The sequence below is a fragment of the Lygodium microphyllum genome, unplaced genomic scaffold (assembly GCF_053477565.2).
Source record: "Lygodium microphyllum isolate KBCC unplaced genomic scaffold, Lygodium_microphyllum_v1.1.10 scaffold_110, whole genome shotgun sequence".
Taxonomy (NCBI): Eukaryota; Viridiplantae; Streptophyta; class Polypodiopsida; order Schizaeales; family Lygodiaceae; genus Lygodium; species Lygodium microphyllum.
The window spans coordinates 119,462-143,511 of record NW_028229593.1 but is presented as its reverse complement, the minus strand read 5'-3'; positions in this window follow the sequence as shown (position 1 = coordinate 143,511).

The window sequence follows — 24,050 nt, the reverse complement described above, 5'->3', positions numbered from 1 at the left end:
TATCACCCTTCTTGAATTTCTTAAATCTCTTTGGGAGATCCTGCGGCTTTCTTTGCTCTTCGGTTTGTGTATCCCTAGGCTGTTTTGCCCTTTCTTCCTTCAACCGTCTGTGCCTCAGGTGGACGGGTAGGTCCCCCTTGGTGCATCTGGTCTTGGATGGTCTAGGTATTTCTAGGTTGCTATCTAAGCTCACTTCCGACTCAGAATCAAACTCACCATTTTTGCTAGAAGAGGTGGTTTCTCTTGGCAGTCCACAGCTCAGAGGGTGACTCTATTCTAAGCACTGATGTCATACCTGGTTGGGTTAGGCCTGCTTGTTCAAAATCTATTGCTCCTGTGTGTTCCAACCATGCATGGTCACAATCCATGCGCATAACCCCCCGTTCTATCTTAAAGACACCCTTTTTCTGTGGCTTGGAGTTCGCTCGTATCTGTTCTATTTCTCATTCCTCAATGTCATATTCCACCGTGTCTATCTCACCCTTTCTTTTGTCACTGAGTCTTCATACTCGTCATTGGAGTCATCTTCGTCCGACTCCTCATAGTCTCCTAGGTTTTGGTATATCTCTTGTCTCTTATCAAAGACTAGGGCCCAATTATACATGAGGTTTAAGTCATGCACCCTAGTCCATTGCCACCTTGGTTTGTCTAACAGATCTTGGAGTGGCTTGAAGTTTGCTACTAGATTGCCAGCTAGCTTGCCAGTCAAATACTCCACAATCTCTTGGAGTTCTTCTTGTTATTTGGCACTTGGAATGTGACAGGTTTAGGTCACCCACAAAGGGTTCCTGCCATCATGAAAACTTGTATGGAGGGTGTGTCTTTTTACTTGCCAATTTTCTTGATGGCTTGCTTGTATGCCTCGTGATTTGAGAATGGCAAGTCGATCATAGCAAGGACATGCATCCAGTCTCGCTCATCCTCCGCGCATAGGATATACTTGGTCAAGGGCCCATAGGACTTCTTGACCTGAGCATTATCTTTAAGTATCACGGAGATTGCATCCAAGTCGATCGGTGAGGTCTTCCACATGTCCATCTCTATCCTCATAGCTTCCATTCTATTGCCAAGGAAGATTAAGCCATTACCCCAATCTTTGATGACTCTGGCATTTCGCATCTAGGGTCGGCCTAATAGGATATTGTAGTCCACTCCCTTCATGACTATAAAGTCAACTAAAAACTAGACACATGTGATTTTCACAGGCCAGTTTTTAAATACCTTGGATGGTTTCACTCTCATACGGTTTGCTAGTGTGACATTGAACCTAGCGGTCTCGATAGGCAGGTTTCCCCACATCTGAAGCACTACATTGCTCAGTACACTAGCCCCCGCTCCTGCGTCTACAATCCCCTTTCTAGTTGTGTTGCCTAGGGCTAAGACAGATAAGACCGCATGCATCTCGGTGCCTTCCCAGAAAGTATTAACGTGCAAGGACTTAGGCATAGAGTGCAGCGTCAGGCTCAGTATTTTTGTCTCTGCATCATGGTCCTGTAGGTCTGCAGCAGCTTTCTCTCGTGATCCTTCAACCCACTGCTTCAGGTCTTGCCATAGGGTGGAATGATGCCTAAGCAGGTCTCCCAAGCTTAGCATCATAGAGGTGGTCACTAGCATGGTAAGGAGGTCGCTGGTTGCTCATTTTTCTCCTATTCCGGATTGTCTTGGCCAATGGCCGTGATTGATTTGTTGGCATGTAGCATCAAGGCTTTGCCTACATGATACCGCTTGAGGCGCAGTCACATCTCTCGGTTTTGGTCAAGGGGTGAGACTAGAATGCTTATGCTAGAGAGATCTTCGATCTCGTCCTCTAGGATGGGCTCATGATCTTTTAGGTGCTCTTGGGCCTCTTTTACCCATTCCTACACTTTCTCGATAGCCTGTAGTTGGCGCTTCAGATGTAGGTACTCCCTACCTTAGCACTTTCCTTTTTGACCATCCTAGGAGCTGAGGTTTCTGCCTTCACATCAGTGACCTTATTTCCAGTAGGCAAAGTAGTGGCACTTTTGATTTTCAATGTGATCTTAGCTTCGGGTTTCTTCTTTCTCCATCTACGACTCTTCTTCCGAATCGAGGCTGCATTGAGGTTGATAGGACCTGGCAACGATATGCCAGCCTGCTTCGTCTATGCTCGAGTCATGACATGCAATGGGATAGGTGTGGCCTCCCCATCGAGGTTCTCGACACTAAACAACCCCAATGGGAAAGATGGCACGTTGGCTGAACTTGAGGATGGTTTTCGCTTGGGACAGTCAATGAACAGATGAGTGATTATCCACTCATGGCACCTTAGGTCTGCCTTGTCTCTATTTGGTTGCTCCCTTTTAGGACAATGTGATGAGACGTGCCCTGGATGACCGCAAGTCCAACATAGGATTGGATCTTGTGTCTACCCTCCTAGCCCTCTACCTCGGCATCTTCCTAATGCCATCACCGATATTGGTCGATAGTCCATAAGGACTGCGTTGCCCTCATCATCGTGCAAGACGTATGGGTATACATAAGTCTCTTTCTCATTTGGCTCCTCCATGTAGTGGACTGTAGCATCACTCAGTGGATGAGTCATGTAGGGACCAGGTGGTCTAGGTATGCCCATAGGGTTTATTTCCATTCTAGGAACAACCAATTTAACATCATTAGGTGCAGGAAGGGCCAATGGGGCTCCCCTTTCGAAGAATTATATGGTTGGTCATATGGTTGTGAGTACCGGAGTCTTCTCAGTAATCTGCAATGCGCGACATCATGACCGAATCTACCGCAATTAGCACAAGGTCGTGACCTAGGGTCCTGACACTCAACCGACAAGTGGTTTCCACCACAATACACACGTTGGATGTGTGGGCGTGTTGGTCGTCTCAACACATCTTGCAGTTTGGCTATCTCTATTTTTACCTCTCAGCCAATTGTCTCAATGGCTTTCCCTTTGTCCTGGCTATTGGACCTGATCATTCATTAGAGGTTGACGCTCTCTCTGAACTCCGCGAGTTGGTCTCTTCTGAATTTGAGCTCTTGAAGCTCCACTCTTTCAGTTGATCATCTACTCGAATGGCCTCTTCAAACACCCTAGATATCGAGTCTTGCTGAAAGCTTGAGTTGCCTGCCAAGGCCTTATACAGTTCCTCACTCCGTATTACACCGATAAATATGGTGGACATTGCTCTTTTGATAGGTCGTTCGCCCATGGGGATTCTCTTGAAGAGGCTCCTCATGTGGGTGACATAGTCGTGGATGTCCTCTTTCTCTTTTTGCTTGACATTCATCAGTCTTATTAACAGATTTTCAGAGTATTCGGACTCAGAGAATCTCTTGATGAAGAGGTTTTTGAGGTTATTAAAGTCCGCTCCTTCTCCGGCATCTAGACTCATGTACCAATTCCTAACCTTGTCGCCTAAGCAAAGCCCGAATGCTTGAGAGTGTTGAGTCAAGTCGGTGAGGCCATTTGGCCTCACATACTTGCTCGAATTGCTCTAAAAAGCTATATGGATCATCGTGGGGTTGGTACTTGTTGAGTTTCTTTGCAACAATTAGGATTTTAGACTAGCTCTTAGAGCCTTGATTTGCTCCTAATCCTGCTAGTAATGATGCTGCTAGTGCTGCAGCACTCTGCTCCATTGTTGTGTTGTCGAGAAATCACTTCATGAGAAGCTCACTCAATGTCAAGTCTCCTTCCAAGGCTCTCTCGTCCGATTCCCACCTACCAAGTTCAACACCTACTTTACCTCACACAATTCTGTGTTCTATCTTAATCTCCTAGTACGCCGGTCTTGGTTGTATTTCACTATGCCTTGCGGTGCCTTGTGGGCTAGCTTATGTTCCTCTTCCAAGTCTGTTATGATGGCTTCTATCATTCTGCCGTAGTGCTCATACCGCGCGTGTGCATCATAGTTGCTCACCAACTGCTGAATTGCCTCTCGAAAAACTCCTAAGTTGAGTTCCTTGTTCGGCCTACAATCTAAGCTTTCCTCTAACATGATCGCGTTCTTGTGCTCCACCAAGTTTTCGATCAGGTTGAGCAAGTTGGTTAGATCCACTTCTCTAGTGCCATGTGCTTGGTCCTACTATGTGCTTTTGTTGTCCGTCTATGTCTTGGGATCTTCTCCTATTGGTGGGTTCCTTGAGGTGTTTATCTGAGTGGATTCCTTGACTTATTGCATCCAATCCTCAATTTATCTCTACTCAGTATGTGTGTTTTCTTTCCCGTGCACTTGTGCTCAATCAGGCTTTCAGTTATCCTTAAGTGTACTTCAAGTGCGTAAATTCAGGGTGAGTGCGGAAAACAAGCATCTAAGTGGCTTACGCACTCTCTCTCTTCGTTTTAGGCCTAATAGGCTTGTTGACCCACGTTTGGTCATCTTGTGAGTTTTTAAGGTTTCTCACTGTGTTGTCTTGCCCATTTTAGGTTTGTTTAGGGTATTTGGCTCAGCTGGCTATTGCTAGAACTTTGGGTCTTACAATAGCCTACTCAAACTGCTAAGTGACAGTGTCCTACGAATTTGCCTATTCCCTGCGCCAGAATCGAGTACCACGCGTCGGGAGGACTCACGAAGGTTTATACAGCCGAAAATTTTGGAAAAATCCTTACTCGACCCAGCTCGTCCAAATTGCAGGGGCCGAGTGTGTCACCTCGGAGAGGCCGAGGGCCGAATGGAATTGTGGGCTGAGGAGATTCACTTGGACACAGGCCAAGGGCTGAATTAGGAGTAACTAGTCTAAATGGTAACTAGACCGAGTGCACCGAGGGATGAGTGTCTAGTGGTCCGAGTGTCTCAGTTGGATGGGCCAAGTGAAAGGCATCCGAGTGTAGTTGGCTGAGTGGGCCGAATGGGAAAGGGCGCCAAATGCTAACTAGTCTGAATGGTAACTAGGCTGAGTGGGCCAAGGGCCGAGTGGCCAAGTCAAGTGGGCCGAGTGTCTAGTGGTTCGAGTGTCTCACTCAGACGGGCCGAGTGAAAGGCGTCCGAGTGTAGTTGGCCAAGTGGGCCGAATGGGAAAGGTTCGAGTATAGGATGCCGAGCAGAGGGCCCCAATTCTGGGACTTGGCTCAGAATCGCCATCACTCGGATGGGCCGAGCTATGTGTGACGACGGCTGTGTCGGGGATGATTTCGTTGAATCTAACAATCCGCACAACCACCAAGCACGCTGCCTTTTAGATCACAACAAATACATAGTAGGGAGGTACTGATGTACCTGAATTGCTCAAAGAACTCCCCAATGGCAAGGTTGAATCGAATCAATGATGGAAACACACTCTCCTTCTCTCTCAATGTCAAGGTATGAAATGAGCTCTTCCTTGACCTCTTGGCTCTTAAATCCCTTCCCAAGTAAGGTTTTGATGTCCCCAATCACTTACTTGCCAACATTAAACATCCCAAGCATTATTTTTTCCCATTTTTGCATGACTTGTGCCCTGCTTTGCCCTGTTTTACAGCAACAAACCCTACTCTTTTTCTATCTGGTTTCCTAATTTTAACCTACTCTAAATGCAACAAAGGTCGAAGACAAAAAACTAAAATGATTTCTCTATCTTTTCCAATCATCAAACCAACAAAATAACCCAAAATACTTACTTGTTTCGAATATCAAAAAACCCAAACTTCCTACCTACCTCAAGCTCCAGTTCCAGATGAATCTCTTACTTCGATGCTCGATATGAGTCGCGTGAGTGCTCAAGCTTGAATCCATTGGTCCCGGCAACGGAACCAAAATGTGGTAACTTTGGCTCAACTGCCAAGACCCATGGACCGTTTATTGCTTCAAGCATTCCAAGCGAGCTCTCATGGCTATCTCTCACCTAGCCAATGCATCGTCGATCCTCTCAGGGTGTAGTGATCTTACCTTGATGCCGAAATGAGTTTCCTCCTCTCTCACACAAGCTGATAGCTCCACGATCCTAGATGCTAGCTCAAGCATCCTCAAGCCTCCTCCATCTCCAAGCTCCATCCACCATAGCCGCGTGCGAGACAAGAAAAGAGAAGAGAAGAGAGAAGAGAGAAGAGAGAAGAGAGAAGAGAGAAGAGGAGATGGTGAAGAGCTTCACCCTCTTGATCCCTCACTCCCACTCACTCACTCACTCCCTCACACTCTCACACTCCCTCCCTCAAGAGCACACACACAAGCAAGATGAAGAGAAGAAGAGAAGAAGAGAGACTCTTGTTAGCCACACCCAAAGAATGAGCTTCCATTCACTTTTTGAACTTCATATATACAAATCCTAAGACCCCATGGGCACCCATCCCTTTTTACATGACTGACCATCGTGGCAAGGTCCCTTTTTATAATTCCCTCTTCTTGCTTCATGCCGTAAGCCTATACCCGTCTATTCTTTTACAAATAACATAGAAGGGAGCTTGGTGCTCTTTTACAAGAGTTTTTAGAGTTTTTGAGGTGTCTTTCCTTTAAAATTGCTCTTTTTGACTCAGTTTAGCTTTAGAGGCCGCCTCTACGCGTTTTCTCTTTTTCCATTCTTTTTTTGCTTTTTCCTTCATTTTTCTGCCATCTTGAATTAAGGTTAACAGTAGTGCCTTAACTCATTTAACAGAAATAAGTAATTCAACATAAATATTTCTTTGGTTTATAATTTTTATAAAATATCTTTGAACCTCACTTTCAACTTTGGATAGTTATTAGAATTTATGTAGGTCTTATTTTATATTTAAAAAATGAAAAATATTTAAAAATAATTTAAAAGGCTTAAAATTTTGTGTGTGTGTGTGTGTGTATAAAAATGAATAATTATGAAGTGTAATATTTTTCTAATGAAGCATATATTGCTAAAAGTATCTTGAATATTTTTTATAATTTTTGGAAGATTTTTCATATCTCTTAAAAATCAGAAATAGTTATTTTGGATGAGAATTATAGTATTTTTTTATAAAAATCATGTTTCTAATTCAAAAAAATTTAGGATCTTCTATAGAAAACCTAAGAATAAAGTTTTGGATGTTTTATGAAATATCCTTGGGGTTAGAGAAAAATTAAATTAATTTGATGTTATTACTTTGAACATTATCAATATAAAATATGGTGTGTCTAACTTTATGCAAATTTAAAGTGCTGACAAGGTATTAAGTTATACCAATATGGGACAAGGGAAATTTTTATAAGGGAAAATTAGAGTTTATGGGTTTACGGAATGTAAGTTGATTTTTTTTGCTTGTTTATTTATTTAAAATTAATAAAATAAATTTATTATATAAGGGTAGAGAAATGATCATTTAAAGGAAATTTAAATGGAGATGTGCAAATAGATATATTGGGTCTATGCTCTGAAGTTAATTCCTTAAGGGATAAAAATCCTAGGTTTAGTGTTTTAGTGTCCAGTATAGAGATAGAGACGAAGTGCGAGAATAACTAAGTTTATTATATTAGTTCGACTGCTACGAACGAGTGTTGTAACTATTGAGGAAGGCTAGGATAAGTCATAGAAATTAGTTATCAATATCACCTATTCAGTGTAACAACTCCTAGGAGTTGGCTTGACAACCTGCTTAAAAGTGGCAGTCATTTAGCTCTTCTCTATGCTCCTCTAGTCCCTCTCCACCTCTAGTTAGTTCATTGTTGGCTCATGGTTCCATTTCTCACCTCTATCTCCACTTGACCTACTTGGCAGCCATAGCCAACAAGACCTAATATACTTGGAGCTTTCACAACTCTATCTACATGTCATATCTCAACTCGATTTCTTCCAAAAAGTTGTTCTACAAATCATGGCGCTTCAATCCATCATGACAAATCCCAACATTACGTGCATCAAAAGGCAGCATTGTGGAAATTCGATCTTGTTGACAAATCTGCACCTATCTTTTTCCATACGATCTATGCTGCTAGTATCCGCCATAATTTGCCCTGTGGCTATAGGGCTTTGGAAGCTCACTATATAAGCTTCATCTTTATCAAATATTTCATCATAAGATCATGTGTACATGCTAGCAGGCAAAAATTCAATCAGCCCAAAACCCTAATCTCAGGTCCACCATAGCCAACTCACTTGAAGCTTCATCTTTCATTTTCTCTCTCTTAACACTCAAATCAAACCATTGTCACTCTGATCTATTTAGTGCTTCATTCAAATCAACAAGGGAAAGGATAAATCAAGCTGCTCAAAGTCAACAGCAAGCTCAACAAGAAGATCACCATAAGTAAGACTCATCAAGAATAGTATCTCTTGATACTACATAGTGTGTTTTTCACACTACCTTCACTTGTGTCTTTTGACACATTGAAGATCAACTTGGTTGCCGATTATTCTTAGTTATTTGAAGCTTATCAACATGGCAGAACTTGAGAAAATAACCAAGTTCTCCTGAGCCATGTCATCATGTAGGGGGCGCAGAAGCTAGCAAGGGTAGAGGCTCATCATTTGAGGGGGGTGTTGAGAAATGACAAATGATGTATGCTCTAGGAAGAGATACCCTGAATCCCATATGCACAGTAAGGAGAGTGGAACAACACAACTACTATAAAGCATTGTACTTGACTATCACTTTCTAGATGAGTAATGCAATATCATGATGCTTTCCTCTTTCTGTTAGTGTCATTGTCATTGTCAATCCATTACACAAGATTGTGTTTATGAGTCCAAGCTTCCAACTTGGAACCTAATTCACTTATGTAACAGTTATATCTATAATCTATATGCCAATCTCTATGCCAACTTGAATCTAGCCTTCATCTTCCATCCTCCATAGCTCCTGCCATGCTCTAGATGCATGCTTTTCATAGAAATAGGTGGTCTTGGTGAGCCGAGAGCTTCTTTACAAACTTGAGGTGTTATATTATAGGAAATATTGACCTCTTCTCTTCTTTTCCTCCTTCTCTTCCCTACTTCTCCACCTCTTCTCTTCTTCTTCTTCTCTCTCTCTCTCTCTCTCTCTCTCTCTCTCTCTCTCTCTCTCTCTCTCTCTCTCTCTCTCTCTCTCTCTCTCTCTCTCTCTCTCTCTCTCTCTCTTAGAAACTCATGGATAGCAAAAGAATACTAGTCCAAGCCTTCAGCTTAAGCTAAGGCTTTATATCCCTAGTTGAGGCTAACAAGGTGTTTCATAAACCATTTTTAACTAGTTGATAGCAAGGACTTTAGCGATGCCATCAAAGGCAATGGATCATGAGGAGATAATGTGCAATGATGATTATAGTGAATTCATGATTGAAGAAATTGATGACATATAGTTTGATAGAACTAAGAGGGTAGCAAGGTCTACAATTTGTCAGCCATTCCTTTGATTTCTTTTCTTTTGTTTTACTAAGGTCGTTTCTTAACCTTTATTAATTTTCCCCTAAGTTTCCCTTCGCGTGTGAGGCTTACCAAGATTGGGATATTACATCATGTACCATATGCAACATGCCCACTCTGAGACATCCTTAGTAATACGATTTAGTGATCCATCAATATGATTTTCTAGGTGACATCACGCGATACTCTTTTGGATAACATGAGGTTTGCTGCCTAGACTCTCTTGAGTCCACTTTGCAATGGAAGGTATTGGCCATTCCCACCAAAATTAACTTGAATTTTGGGTTCTAAATAAACAAAGGTCACCTATCTAGGTTCACTAGCATTGACCTTTGAGCAACTAGTTGTTCTAGATTGCTTGCAACTGAAGCCAACTTGTATCGCAATTGGTTCAAGGAGAGTGAGAAATGAGAGGGAGTATAAGTATGTCAACCCCTGTACTCGTAAGCCAGAGTCTTGCTCCATTCTCCTAAAATGATATAGTAATTTATTCTATGGTTCAATATTTCCTATACTATAATGCCTTGAATTTGTAAATAAGCTCTCTTGGCTTATCAAGACTACCTTGCCTTACTGTGGATTCATTAGTAACAATCACGCTCTCTCACTTTCCTCAATTGGATAGTTCTAGTTGTATACTTACCTAACACAATTAAGTTGTATACATAAAATCAACTTCCTTAAAATTAATCCTTTTAGTCAAAGTATTTGTTTATGTAATTTTAATCAAAACACACAAACAATGAAAATAATCCTTTGAAAATAGACTTTTTTTATTTAATAGGGATTCTCCTTATAAGTATTCACCTTCTGCCCCCATATGAAAAAATGGCATGAAGGCCTTTATTTTACCAAGATTTCCATCCCTAACTAGTATCAGGGCCCTAAAGAAGTCCCCATCCTGAGTCACGCAGGGGTGTGAAGGATTCCTAGGAGTCTACGAGCTTATTAGCTAGAGCTCCCTAGCACCCTTAACTCCTCCTGCCTAAGGATCCCCCTACACGAAGTGACCTCTCACCATCGGGGTCGGTCCGAACTCTCCGAGAGGTGGCAAAGCTAATCCCCCCTGGAAAAGGGATCCGTAGCTAGCCTTGGGGGAGATCTAGTGCACTTTTCTTTTTATTCCATTGCAAACTTAGTACATTAGGATTTTGATTCAATTCAATCAACTTCCTGATCCTATCAAATTAAACTTGTATGCACTGTTGCAAGCACAAGCAATTCTTCCTCAATTAATATTTTTATAGAAATAAGGAGGCAATCAAGGCAAGATCTTAACTTAGTAGTAATTCTTTCCAACTTGGTCCTATTCCTAGCTTCTTGGAGTTCTCTTAGTTTCCCTTTGGATTTTTATTTTCTAAGTCCCCTTTGTGACTAAATTTCAAATAGTCTTCCTTCATTAGATATTTCATTGGTTATCATTAGCCTTTGTTCAGAATCTTGCTCATAATCCTTGGTAAAGGTTGATCATTTAACCTTATTACGAGCCTCGAAATTTTTCTAGACTTCTATATGTTGAAAATTTGTTAAAACTTCTCCTAATTTGTGGAAACTAAATTGGAATCTTGGAATTACAATTTTTACATTGAAAGCTATATGAGTCAACAAGGCGAGTATTTTTCCTATGAATTTTTAGAATATTTTTCTCAAAACAAAATTATATTTTCCTTTTGATTACTTCATGATCTAATGCTCATATTTCACTATGTCATATTGTTAAAGTGAATTGATTTCAATATTCTAAATTATAATAGTTACGTACTCAATTCGATAATTTTTAATAAACTATGTAAGTAATGTAATAATTTTTACTTGATTAATAATAATAATAATATAATTTTTTAAGAGAGTACTTTTACTTAAAAAATGTAATCACCTACTTTAATTACCTTAATTCACTTTATATTATTTATAAATGCTAAGAAAAATTATTTCTCTATATTTCTATGATTTATAAATACTAAGAAAATAATTATCTATATTTATAGATTTAAAATATTAAATAAATCTTCTTCATGTAATTTTTCACTTTTCTCTATAACTAAAAGAAATATTCTTGATGTAATTTCTTGCTTCCTAATTCTTATTAAAATTTATTGTGGATTTTTTTAAAGATCCTCCCTAAATAAAAATTCAAAATGTTGATTTCTTTGATGCTCTTTGTTTATATGCAACTAGAGCGATTTTGTTGAATGCATTGTGATGTCATGCAATTTATCCTACCTTTCAAAATTTAAAACTCTTAATTAATAACCCTTACTTATTCTAACATTTCTTTCCTATTCAATTTTCATTTTTATTTTAGCCATAACTTTTTCATCAAATACTAAAATCTTTTATTCATATTGCTACTCATAAATGATTTTTAATCTATGAAAGAACCTAATATTGTGTTGCGTGTGATGGTGTGTTGTCCTTATTTGTGATTGTATTCATATCTCTTGCACTCCCCCCTCCAGAATATTCTCTCCTCAAGATCATCACAAGTAAGGAGTTCACATATGCTCACTTTGAACTTGGTATTGATTAAAACTGTGAATGGTTAGGTGGGTTCTTTGCAAGATAGAGACTTTGTAGAGAGAAAAGGCCCGTTCCACAGGTACTAGTGGCACAAAGGGTGGAGAAGTCTTTCGTAAGCCGATGGAGTGGTGCTCTCTTTCGCGATGGTTGATGATAACCTTCTGACTCTCTTTCCTTCTTTTATTCTCTTCATCTCTATTCTCCTCTTCTCTTCATCAATCTCTTCCTCCCTTCTCTTCTCTTCCCCTATTCTCTTTTTTTTTCTTCCTCTTCTCCTCTTTTCTTGTTTTCCTCCTTCTCTTTCATGCTTCTCTACCTCTTCTCTTCTCCTCTTTTCTTATTTTCCTCCTTCTCTTCCTTGCTTCTCTACCTCTTCTCTTCTCTCTCTCTCTCTCTCTCTCTCTCTCTCTCTCTCTCTCTCTCTCTCTCTCTCTCTCTCTCTCCCCGTTATGGGGGACTTCAACGGGTGCACACAGAGCCAACAGTGTGAGAGTTTTGATATGGAGCAGCCAGAGATCATGAGAGCATTAGACCCTGAGGAGTTGGGGATCAGTAGGGAGTCAGCAGATACTAGGCCAGACGCCACAGGGTATGGAGGGCATTTACTTGAGCTTGGTAGTAGACATCATCTCGTTATTTATAACGGGATGGCACGATGGCCATATTCAGGAGGTCTTACATGCTTCCCACATGGGAGGGGCGAGAGTACTGTAGATTATCTGCTCGGACCGATCGATGGGATGCATACTATCGAGTCCTTCGGCCTTGGGAGACTTCCACTCGGTGCCGATCACACCTTTCTCAGTTTCTCACTCCTCACCTCATTACCACCACCACCTGCAGATATCATACCCCACATGCATACTACCATACACTTCACTCATGAGCTCTCACATGTTTACTCATAGCATCTGGAGGAGCACATCACGTCACTTGATCCATACGTACCCCTTGATACACTGACCACAGATATCACACGCATTCTGCATGATTCTGCTACACTCAATTTTCCACATCACACATACACGCACCCCCCTCGGACCGGTACCATGCCACAGAACAGGTGGTATGATGATGAGTGCAGAGATCTACGTCGACAGCTACGCGATTTGGAGGCCAGAGGAGAGATCACACACAGACAGGCGCAGAGACGCATGCACCGCTTGACCCGCCGTAAAAAGCGGGAATGGGAGGAGGAGAGATATTGGGATATATACCACCTTCTTATGAGCAGAGGCATGGAGGCAGATCAGAGAACCACGCTCACCCACACCGATACATGACCATGCAGTATGGCATGGATACGCACAGAGTTTATATCATGTACCTGCACAGCCGCTGATACCCACACCATGTACACCGATACCGGGTATTTCATCCTTTTTCACCACTAGTATGGTGAAACATGCTATCTCACGGTTACAGCATGGCCGCGCTCGAGACCAGTTTGATCTTCAAGCAGAGCATATTATATATGGCAGAGACACATTGGCTCCACTCATTGCTCACCTCTTCAACCATGCATTGTCTGAGGGGTTCCCTGACTCGTGGACAGAGCACACCATTGTACCTATCCACAAGTCAGGGGATCCTATGGATCCTAACACATATAGGACCATCATGATTGGGCCAGTTTTGTCCAAAATTTATGGCACGGTGATGGAGGAGGACTAGACACTAGTGAAGAAACAGAGATTGTACTTCTCCATTTTCTACCATAGACCACATCTTCACTCTCCGTTGTCTGATCGACCAGACACGAGTGAAGAAACAGAGATTGTACTGTTGCTTTGTGGATTTTCACAAAGCCTTTGACACGGTTCCGAGAGAGAGGCTTTTCAGACGCCTACTTGATCTGGGGGTGGATGATGACATGATGTGGGGTATTTATGCACTATATGAGCGGGTTACTGGCAGAGTCAGATGTCCGGGAGGTATATCAGATCCCCTTGTGAGCACCATTGGTGTGAATCAAGGATGCCCACTCTCACCGACTCTATTTGGGCTATACATTGATGAGATAGCAGAGTTTATTCAACAACGAGCCGGTGGAGGTATAGATCTCAGTGGAGCCACAGTTCATATCTTACTATATGCAGATGACTTTGTGTTGGTCTCAGACTCAACTCAGGGATTACAGCAGCATTTATTAGCATTGGATGATTTTTGCATACAGAGAGGCATGATAGTGAACCTTGGTAAAACCAAGGTTCTTATATTTCATACATCTGCTCAGATACGCAGATAGAGTATTTTCATGGCAGCAGGAGGGAGTATTGAGGTCACTGGATCATATGTATATTTGGGAGTCACCTTTACAGCAGCTTCAGGGACTTTCTCGGTGACACAGGCAGCTCGTGACCGCCTCACTAGAGGATACTCAGCATTGGCTCTTATGGAGCGACAGTGTCATCAGGCACATTTCCAGGAGCCCCGTACCAAGGGGTGGCTCTTTGATACTCTAGTCACTCCAACACTGATGTATGGAGCAGCTATATGGGGGCCAAGCCTTGCCAATTATGTATGGACATTGATGGAGAGACCTCAGGTGATCATGATATCTAGATTGATTCGCAGCAAGGCCTCAGTCCCACATGACATTGTGCGAGCAGAGCTTGCCACACCACCCATGCTAGTCGAGGCATTATTTCAAACAATCTGCTTCCTACACATATTTTAGGATATGGACAGAGATCGCATTGCATATAGAGCATATATGGCATCTCAGGAGATGGCTCGAGCGGGGGATACCACATCATGGTATGCACAGACTAGAGCTTGGTTTGACAGACATGGGCTGGACATTGATAGACTCCCACCTCTTCTATATGATACTCAAGCTCCCACTTACACCCTCTCTCTCTCTCAGAGGAACAGAGTCATCAGACAGGAGATATGGCATATTTATATACAGAGGACATGGGTCAGCCCTGCACAGCCACTGCCATCGAAGATGGCACATTATTATACACAGTTCTTGAGTATATCAGAATAGGGATTCATAGAGATTCCGAGATATATGCAGATCTATATGCCACATTGATTGAGAGTTCTTATTGGACAGCTCAGGGTATCATCACATCAGCTTATGATTGAGAGTGGCAGAGCCAGTGGCATCCCACGGGAGGAGAGGATATGCCCCCTTTGCAGATCAGAGGTGGAGAGTGAGGAGCATTTTGTTCTCAGATGCCCAGCATACTCAGAGTTGAGATCTAGATACACATTGAGCAGCTCACTTCAAGGATGTATGACTGATATGGATCAGAGATCATTTGGCCGTTTTCTAGGAGAGGCATGGCACATCAGAGAGCAGAGCACACAGTGAGTCCCAGTCAAAGAGGGGCCCACCCAGACGACTATTACACAGTTCTTTCAGACAGACAGAGTGAGAGCTACTGTACCAGCAAACCTCCGGGCTCACACTACAGTAGGCTGAGGACCAGCGTACCCGACGCCGCATGAGGATCCGTGGGTTTCGGACCCCATAGCCACACCGACAGGAGATTTGGAGGATTCTTGATCTACATCGATAGCAGACTGAGATCCGACGACACTCGACACATTGGATCTCAGATCTCCAGTTTGCTCTTTCTCCACCGCCGATGTACCACATCCTGCATCCAGGAGGGATCACCTACTATTAGCGACTTCGACGACTACTACTACATCCCAAGATAGTATATCTCCCTGCAACTGTTACATATACACATCGCACCACTTTATCACAGCCGACAATTGTTCCCCTATCACAGCCGACATTTGTTCCCCTTTTATAGCCATTATCTAGAGTACCAGAGCTACATACGCACATACACATACACAACACTTATCACACTCACAGCACCGTATTTTCAGTTTCCAGTTTTTAGCTTTTCATTCAACACTTTTATTTTGGATAGCTAGACCTCATCAGTTGTATCACAATTTGTCTCATAGGCCAGTTTTGGTCTTTAGAAGATGTTAATATAACTTTCTTTCCTCTCTCTGTGTGTGTGTGTGTGTGTGTGTGTGTGTGTGTGTGTGTGTGTGTGTGTGTGTGTGTGTGTGTGTGTGTGTGTGTGTGTGTGTGTGTGTGTGTGTGTGTGTGTAACAGCAACTCGTGCGTAGCAAAAGAAGGCTAGCCTAAGCCTTAGGCTTAAGCTAATGCTTTATAGCATTAGTTAAGGCTAACAACGATGTTTCATATTGAATTTTTAACTAGTTGATAGCAAGGATTTTGGCAATGCCATCGAAGGTCGTGGATCATCAAGAGATAATACACAGTGATGATTATAGTAAATGACACGATCTAAATAATTGATGATGCAGAGTTCAATAGGATTGAAAGGGTAGTAGTGTTTATGGTATCATTGACCATTCATCCAATTTCTTTTTTTTTTTTTACTAAGGTCTTTCCTTAACCTTTATTAATTTTCCCCCTAATTACCCCCTCACATTGTTGGAGCATTTGGGATTAAATTTCTACCACAAGGGTAAGAGACAATAGGGTGAAGTGAGATTCAAGGAGAGCAGTAGACGGAAGAGAAGGGGTTTAAAGAAATAGAGGATGTAGAAGAATACTCATAGAAGTAAAGCCTATCAATTTATTTCTACATCGTGAGAAGATAAATCTTTTGTAGACCAAAACGTGCATTTAAAAAAATGGCTTTCTCTTTCTACTCAGATTGCCAATCTGATGCTTCCATTGGCTCTAAAAGGGGGGTAAAATATCAAGACACTTGGCCAAAATTCTCCCAGATCACTCCTTCTTCTTCTCCCAGTATTCACTACCTAAAAATTGTGATCGCACATCGCGCAATTTTGTCAATCCTTCTTTTTGCATAAAATCTCCCAATAATAAATTGTCTACATTTTTTAGATATTTACAATAGATAATATCTAAAATATCAAAAATTGTCTAAACTTATCCAAAAATCTAGTATTTTTGAACCATCCATACTATGGACATTGACATTAATGACTAATATGGCATTGACTCTTTAGATCAATAAGAAAGCTAAATGGCGATGCACTCTTTAGTTTTTCACACTGTGTGCACATAGCAGCACAACATCCACCCCTTCTTAACATGCACATCCTCTAGCATGTGCCAAAGTCTTATGGATCTGCAATGTCAGAAAGAAGTATCATCTACCATGTAAATGTGCATCTTCTACCTCTGCTTCTTCCATATTCTCATGTTCATGCTCAGTATCCAACTCCTTCATCTCATATGCTCAAGAGTCCCTATGTTTAAAGAGCTTGATATGTTTTCTAGCCACTAGAATCCTTAGATTTGTCAAATCCATCTCATTTAATGCACAAGTAGCATTGTCAAAAACAAGCCTTACCACATATGGACCAAACCACTGCTTTGCCATCTTCGGACTAGCACTACGCTGATTTTCCAAGCTGCTATCATAAACCAGCACCCAATCCCCTTCTCGTATAGCTCATGGTCAAAGTCTATGTCACTTGTCAAACCTCTTCTTGTTCTTCATCCTTGCAGCCTTCAACTTTTTCATGGCTGTCTCAATGTCTGCATGCCTTCTTTGTAGCTATCTAATGCATAGGACCAGCAACTCTTCTCTATTCAAACCCTCTTCCCATGGTAGAACACTCCAAGTAGCAATATTATCCTCAATAGCCATGATTGGTTGTTTTCCATACATTAATTTAGCAGGCATATACCCTGTAATAGCACCATGAGTGGTCCTATCAGCCCATAAAGCAAAGGGTAACATTCTTGGCCACTCTTTCATCCTGCCCATGCATGACTTTGCTAATGCCTTAATGATAGGTTGATAACCTCTTTCACTTTTTCCATTTGCTTCAAGATTGTAGGCTGAAGTTAAAGCCAGATTGATACCAAATCATGAAAAGAAGTCAGAGCCTCGTCTGCATCCAATTCTCCTCTATCTACAACCACTTTACCAACACAACCATACCTGCAAAAATTTTCTTCCAATAAGAACATGCAAACTGCTAGGATTTGAACAATTTACTATCATGCCCAATAGAGGTAGACAATCCGTTTCTAGCACTATATGAGCTTCCATAAAATACTCCCTATCACACTTAAAGGCTATCACTACATCCCAAAGCTCTCTTTTGACTTGAGAATACCGTTGTTGCCATTCATTGAGGACCTTTGCTCCAAACCAAATGGTATACCTATTCCCATCAGCATCATCCCAACCCACTACCCAATCAATGCCAATTGGGCTTGTATCCACGATGAGCATAATAGGCTACCTATTCTCATAATTTGCTCTCTTTAGTGTTGAAATCAATAAGCTCTTTAACTTTTAAACTGCCTTCGTATGTTGTTTATCCCACCAAAACTTTTGCCCTTTTTGCAAGAGCTAATATAAACTTTCAACCACATGAGCAAAATGTGAAATCCATATCAAGTAAAAGACACATGCACCGAAAAATATTCTCATACCTCAGATACATTCAAACATGTCTCCCTCATCCTGCTTATGGCATCAATCTTTACTGGTGAGGGCTTTCTTCCATATGGTCCATACATGTGCCCAACAACTAATCCTTCCTCCACTCCAAAATCCGACTTTTCTCCTAATAGATTCAAATGCACTTCTTCAAGATGGCTCAAAATCCTATCACAATCAGCAATATGATCAGCCACAAATCTTCTATATCCATGTTCATTCAACTCTTCATTCTTCTCATAGATATCACATCCTTTGATTGGCACATCATCAAGAAAGGGTAAGGTCAACTGAGAAATATACTCCCTCAAAACTTTATGCATAGCATTCACAATATGCACCACTAAATTGGTTGCTCCCTATGGAAGTGTACACATCCTAACCAATCCATGCGGTGTCTTCATGGTAGTGATATCTCTGCTTTCTAATGCAAGCTGGAACTAATCATATCCTGAATATAAATCTCCCATAGAGTAAATTGCATTGCATACAAATGCTTCTGCAAATTCATCCACTATTAGGCTTGATCCAACACTCCTTATGGTGACCTTATTAACTGGTTGTAAATCATGTATAAACCTCAAAGAACCATTCTTCTTTGGAACAGTAAACTACTGATTTGAATATGGAGCTGAAGAGGGCTCCAAAATCTGCATCCTGATCTTCTCATTCAAAAGCTCCAGCAACTTAGATAAATATGCTCGAGGTACTGGAATAGGCTTTAAATTCCATGGCACATGAGGTACTGTAAATATTGCCATAGGTGCAACTATGGTCAGATCAACACATCCAATTTCATCTAGCTAAAACTCAAAGGCTTTCCCATGCATTGCCAACATCTACAAGAAACAAGCTCTTTCTGTAGGCAAAAGAAAGCATGTATCACCAATTTTCAATTTTTGTAAATTTTCAATTGTAAATTTATGTCCTACTCCATATGGATCCCATAAATTAGGCTATTGAGTCACTTTTTTAGCCAACCCATCACTTTCAGGTGGTAAAGGCAAAGACACAAGCTTAACCTTCTTTGTAACTATTTTTTACTTTGTATCCACCCTTGCTTCAGCCCTATTTTGCAGCACATAGCATTCATGCTCAACAAACTCTTGAATGACTTCATACATCTCTAAAGTGTCAACATAAATAACCTCTTTTTTGCCCTGTTTTCAACATTAATTACTATGGAAATTTCAGCCACTATATCATTATCAACCAGCCCTAAAATACCTTCATTGCAGCCATCAAACCAAATGTCTTCGTCTCTTTTTCAGCCCATCCTACATATTTCTTCTTAGCCCTACACATGGCTAAAATGTTCTTAAAACTGCCACGACTACATACTGTCCATTCCTGCAATCCAGACACAAACACAGTTTCCCTCTTTCTTGGAGGCATAATTATCTTCCTAGAGGCACTGCCATAGCCTCCACTTACAACAATGCTATCTAAAAACCCTTAAACTCTCGTGCATTAGGTGGCATGGGATTATCCCATATCCTATCCCGATTGTGGAGTTGATTCACACAAACAGTGAGAAACTATACCACCTTTGTATTATCTTTACTCCAAACCCAAACATATGAAGAACCATCATCCAAGGCTTTTGTTTTCAACCTTGATTCCAAAATATAGGGCTTCCCCAAAATCACCGGATATCTACATGAATCCTGCACAAACTAAATGATATTCATCATTAACATCTCCAATAGTCAGGGGTACATTCGGACAAGCCGCATAAATATACCTTGATGAATTGTTTTTGCTGCCCACATGCACCATTTCAGATCTACATCAATCAGCCAACACAACCTCCATTCTCATACAAGCTACATGCCATAACATTGATTTTGAAACCATGATCCAAGAGATCTATGCAAGGTGTCTCTCTCTCTCCCACTTTAACAATTGTCTCTATTATAGCATGAGCCCAATGCATTTGTGAATAACAACTACTTGGAATAAAATGAGCATCTTCTTCTTCATATGCTTGTTGATGGATATTCCCATTATATATAGCCTTCTCTCTATGCTTACTGCTGCCCCTATAAGACCAATTTTAGCCACAAGTTTACTATCTACACTCCCATTTAACCCATTTTCAATATCAACTTGCTCCAAATCAGCATTACATGCATCATCATATTCCCTCTGAAGTTCTTTCTCTATGTCTTTGTCAACATGCATCAATGCTTGCAAAACTTCACCATCAAACTGTATTTTCCATTTCACCATCTCAATGATTGCATCGTGAAATTTACACTTTGTGATTCCAAGAACTTCGCCATGTGTAAATTTCACTCTACTACCAAGTATGCGATCTCCCAAGACCTTTTTAAGGTTTGTGGTAGTCTCAAGATCTGATTGTAACCTGTAACCAAGCTGGTTGCCCCTTTTCTTTCCTTCTTATTTCTTCTCTTGAGATGCATCCTCCATAACATGCTCAGGTATGGCTTTTTTAGCCTCTTCTTACTGCTCCATTTTACTTCGTGTTATGTGTTTAGATGGGCTTGAAGAGGAAGGACCAGTAATGTCCTCATCTCTTCTTCTCTTTTCTTCCACAAGAGCTTCTTGATTATGAACCTCAGCCAAATAAGCATAGGCTGAAAATGAATCCACTGGTGTACTCCATCATGTTCTCCCTCATATACTTTGACTTGCGTCAGCCAATTCAAACTTTGTTGTTTTACTCTTTTTCGTGCAATCTAATGCTTGCATCCAAACATGAGATTTTGCTTTAGCCATGCCTCCTTTACGAGCTTCATTAGTCCTTTCAATTCTCAACCCATATGTGGCTATATCTATGGCAACAAATATTGTCCCTACAACTATCTCTTCCAACCTCTTCTGCATGCCACCATTTCCAAAATTTGGCTCTATTGGAAGACCAGTTTCTGTTGCATGTATTTTGCCATCTTTCCAAAAGACCTTTTTGCTTCTACTTCACAATAGGTTGTACAGTCTCACTTTTCATGTTGTAAACTCTCACACGAAATGCATCTCCTCTTGTATCCTTCTTTGTATGGTCTTTGGGTTGTTGCATGAGCCTTCTCTTCTACCTTAACATCCAACTTTTTGACCTTTGCATAGATTTCTGTCAATTTCAGCCTCAAATCATGCATGCCTTTGATTAATTCATCCATAGTATTACCTTTAAGAGCTGAACCAATAGGTATAGCCAGTTGTTCTACCATAGCCATAGGTGTCTTGGCTGCAATTTTAGCCCACTAGTAGGTGTGGTGATTGTACCCCATCTTAATTTCATCTACTTTCTCTTTACCAACATATGCACTGCCTCAATTACATTAGCCCAATCCGATTTCAACCTCGTTTTAGAATATGTATCTTTTAAAAATGATCAATCAACTTCTCCTACAATATAGGATCTACAACCTTTAGAAAGAAATCAATTTTTTGACTCTCCAATGATTGCTACTCATCGACATCCAACTATACATACTAACTTTCAAATTCATTGAGCAAAGTTGTCGCAGCCAACCCTTTACTGGGCTTTTCAATCCAATCTATAAATGTCTTTTTAGTTACCAATCTTGCATCTTCCAAGAAAAACTTTCTCTCAAAACTTTCTTAAAAGATGCCCTATCAATATCTATTTTATGTAACTCATCAATCCAATCATACAATACTTGCATGCATGGCTAAATGGGAGAAATACTGAGTCCATGCATACTGTAGTATCCCATGAAACAACATATTTTCTTCATACAACCGGATGAAGGCTGAAACATTCTGACCCTTAAACTGCTTTAATTCATGTCCCACTACTTACAATGCATTCATAGCTAAGGAATCAATTCTTTCTACTTCCTACTGAATTTGCATTTGTTGTTGTAACAACAACTGCTATTGTTGTTGTTACTGCAACAAAGCAATCATCTTTTGTAAAATATCATCATTACTTGAACCTATAGAATCCCCCATCTTTAGACACGTGCTGCTAACTTTCACATCAAGTTCACCATTGTCGAAGTGTTTGGGGTCGAAAGTCTACCATGAGGGGAAGAGATAGCAGGGTGAAGGGAGATTCAAGGAGAGGAGTAGATGGAAGAGAAGGGATTTAAAGAAATAGAATATGTAGAAGAATACTCATAGAAGTGAAGCCTGTCAATCTATATTTACATCCTGAGAAGATAAATCTCTTGTAGACCAAAAACGTGCATTTAAAAAAATAGCTTCCTCTCTACTGCTCAGACCACCAATCTGGTGCTTTCGATGGCTCCGAAAGGGTGATAAAATACTAGGACACCTAACCAATACTCTCTCAGATCACTCCTCCCACTTCGAAGTATTGTTCACTGCTTGAAAACTACGATTGCGTGTCGCGTAATTTTTCCAATCCTTCTTTTTGCATAAAATCTCCCAAAAGTGATTGAAAGCCACTTACTTTTTTTTTACATGTCATCCTATTCTAGAAATTGTCTATAGTTTTTGGATATTTACAAGAGATAATATCAAAAATATCAAAATTTGACTAAACTTGTCCAAAAATCTAGTATTTTTAAACCATCCACACTACGAGTACTAACATTAATGACTAATATGGCATTGGCTCTCTAGATCAATAAGAAAGTCGAATGATGATTTTCACATTGTGTGCGCGTAGTAGCATCACGACAATGTGTGGGGCTTACCAAGATCAGGATATTACATCCTCTCCTCCTTAGAGGAATCAAGATATCCTCATCTTGAGGAAACTTAGGGTTGTTGATTCTAGCATAAGTGGGAAACATAGAGTTTGTGGTTTAGGACCCATCAATGCTTCATACTACACTACTTTGATTACTTACAATACTTGAAAATTTTAGGTTATAAGAACAAGTTAGAATAGCCATTATAAGGTAGTCTTTTAGTACAAGTGTAAGGCTTGTTACATCTCATGAAGCACTTTCTAAGATTTTGTTTGGATCCTAGCCATTTACTACAAAAGAAACTGGGGATGTTGTTTACATAGAGTATCCTCCTCCGTCCATGTGGCATCCTCTTTAGGATAGTCCTTCTATTGGATGAGATATCCGTTGATGGTTTGGCTTCAAAGGGTACGTTCTTTTACATCAATTATGTTGTTAAGTTACAGCCCAAGGACTCCTTGGCTTGACATTACAACTTGTTGATCATCAAGAACATGATTAAGATTGGGTATCTAACTTTTCAGAAGGCTAACATGATATACATTGTGAACTTTCAAGTGTTCTAGATAATGTAACTTATAAGCATTGAGTCCTAGACACTTGAGAATTTTGTATGGTCCACAATGTCTTGGGCTTAGCTTCTTGAATTGCCCCAAGGATAAAGAACTCTTCTTAGGATAAACACAAATAAAAACCATGTTCCCTCCCTTAAAGATCTATTCTTGTCTTCCTACATTAGCATATGCTTTCTGTTAATACTTGGTGACCTAGATATCTTATCTGATAGTCTTGTTCATCCATCTCTTCCAACATTTTCTTGAAAGCTTCTACTTTTAGGGTAGGGTCAAAAAAATTTAGTGGGGCTAGACATTCTTGACTATACAAAGCTTGGAATGGGGTCATCTCAATGCCTTGATAATAGGATGCATTGTAAGCAAACTCCACTAAAGATAGGTATTGTATCCACTAATTAGGTTCCTTGCTGTAGTAAGCTCTAAGTATGTATTCATGACTTGATTGAATTGTTTAGTTTGACCATTAGTTTGAGAAACAAAAGTCAGGTACCAAAATGGCCTCAAATAAACTCTTCCAAAAAAGAGAAATGAAAAGAGAATCATAATCATTGATGATCCTTTAGGCAATATCCGTGTAGCCTACAAATCTTCTTCACAAAGATCCTTGCAAAAAAAATATTTCTATATATTAATTCCATTTCACTCTA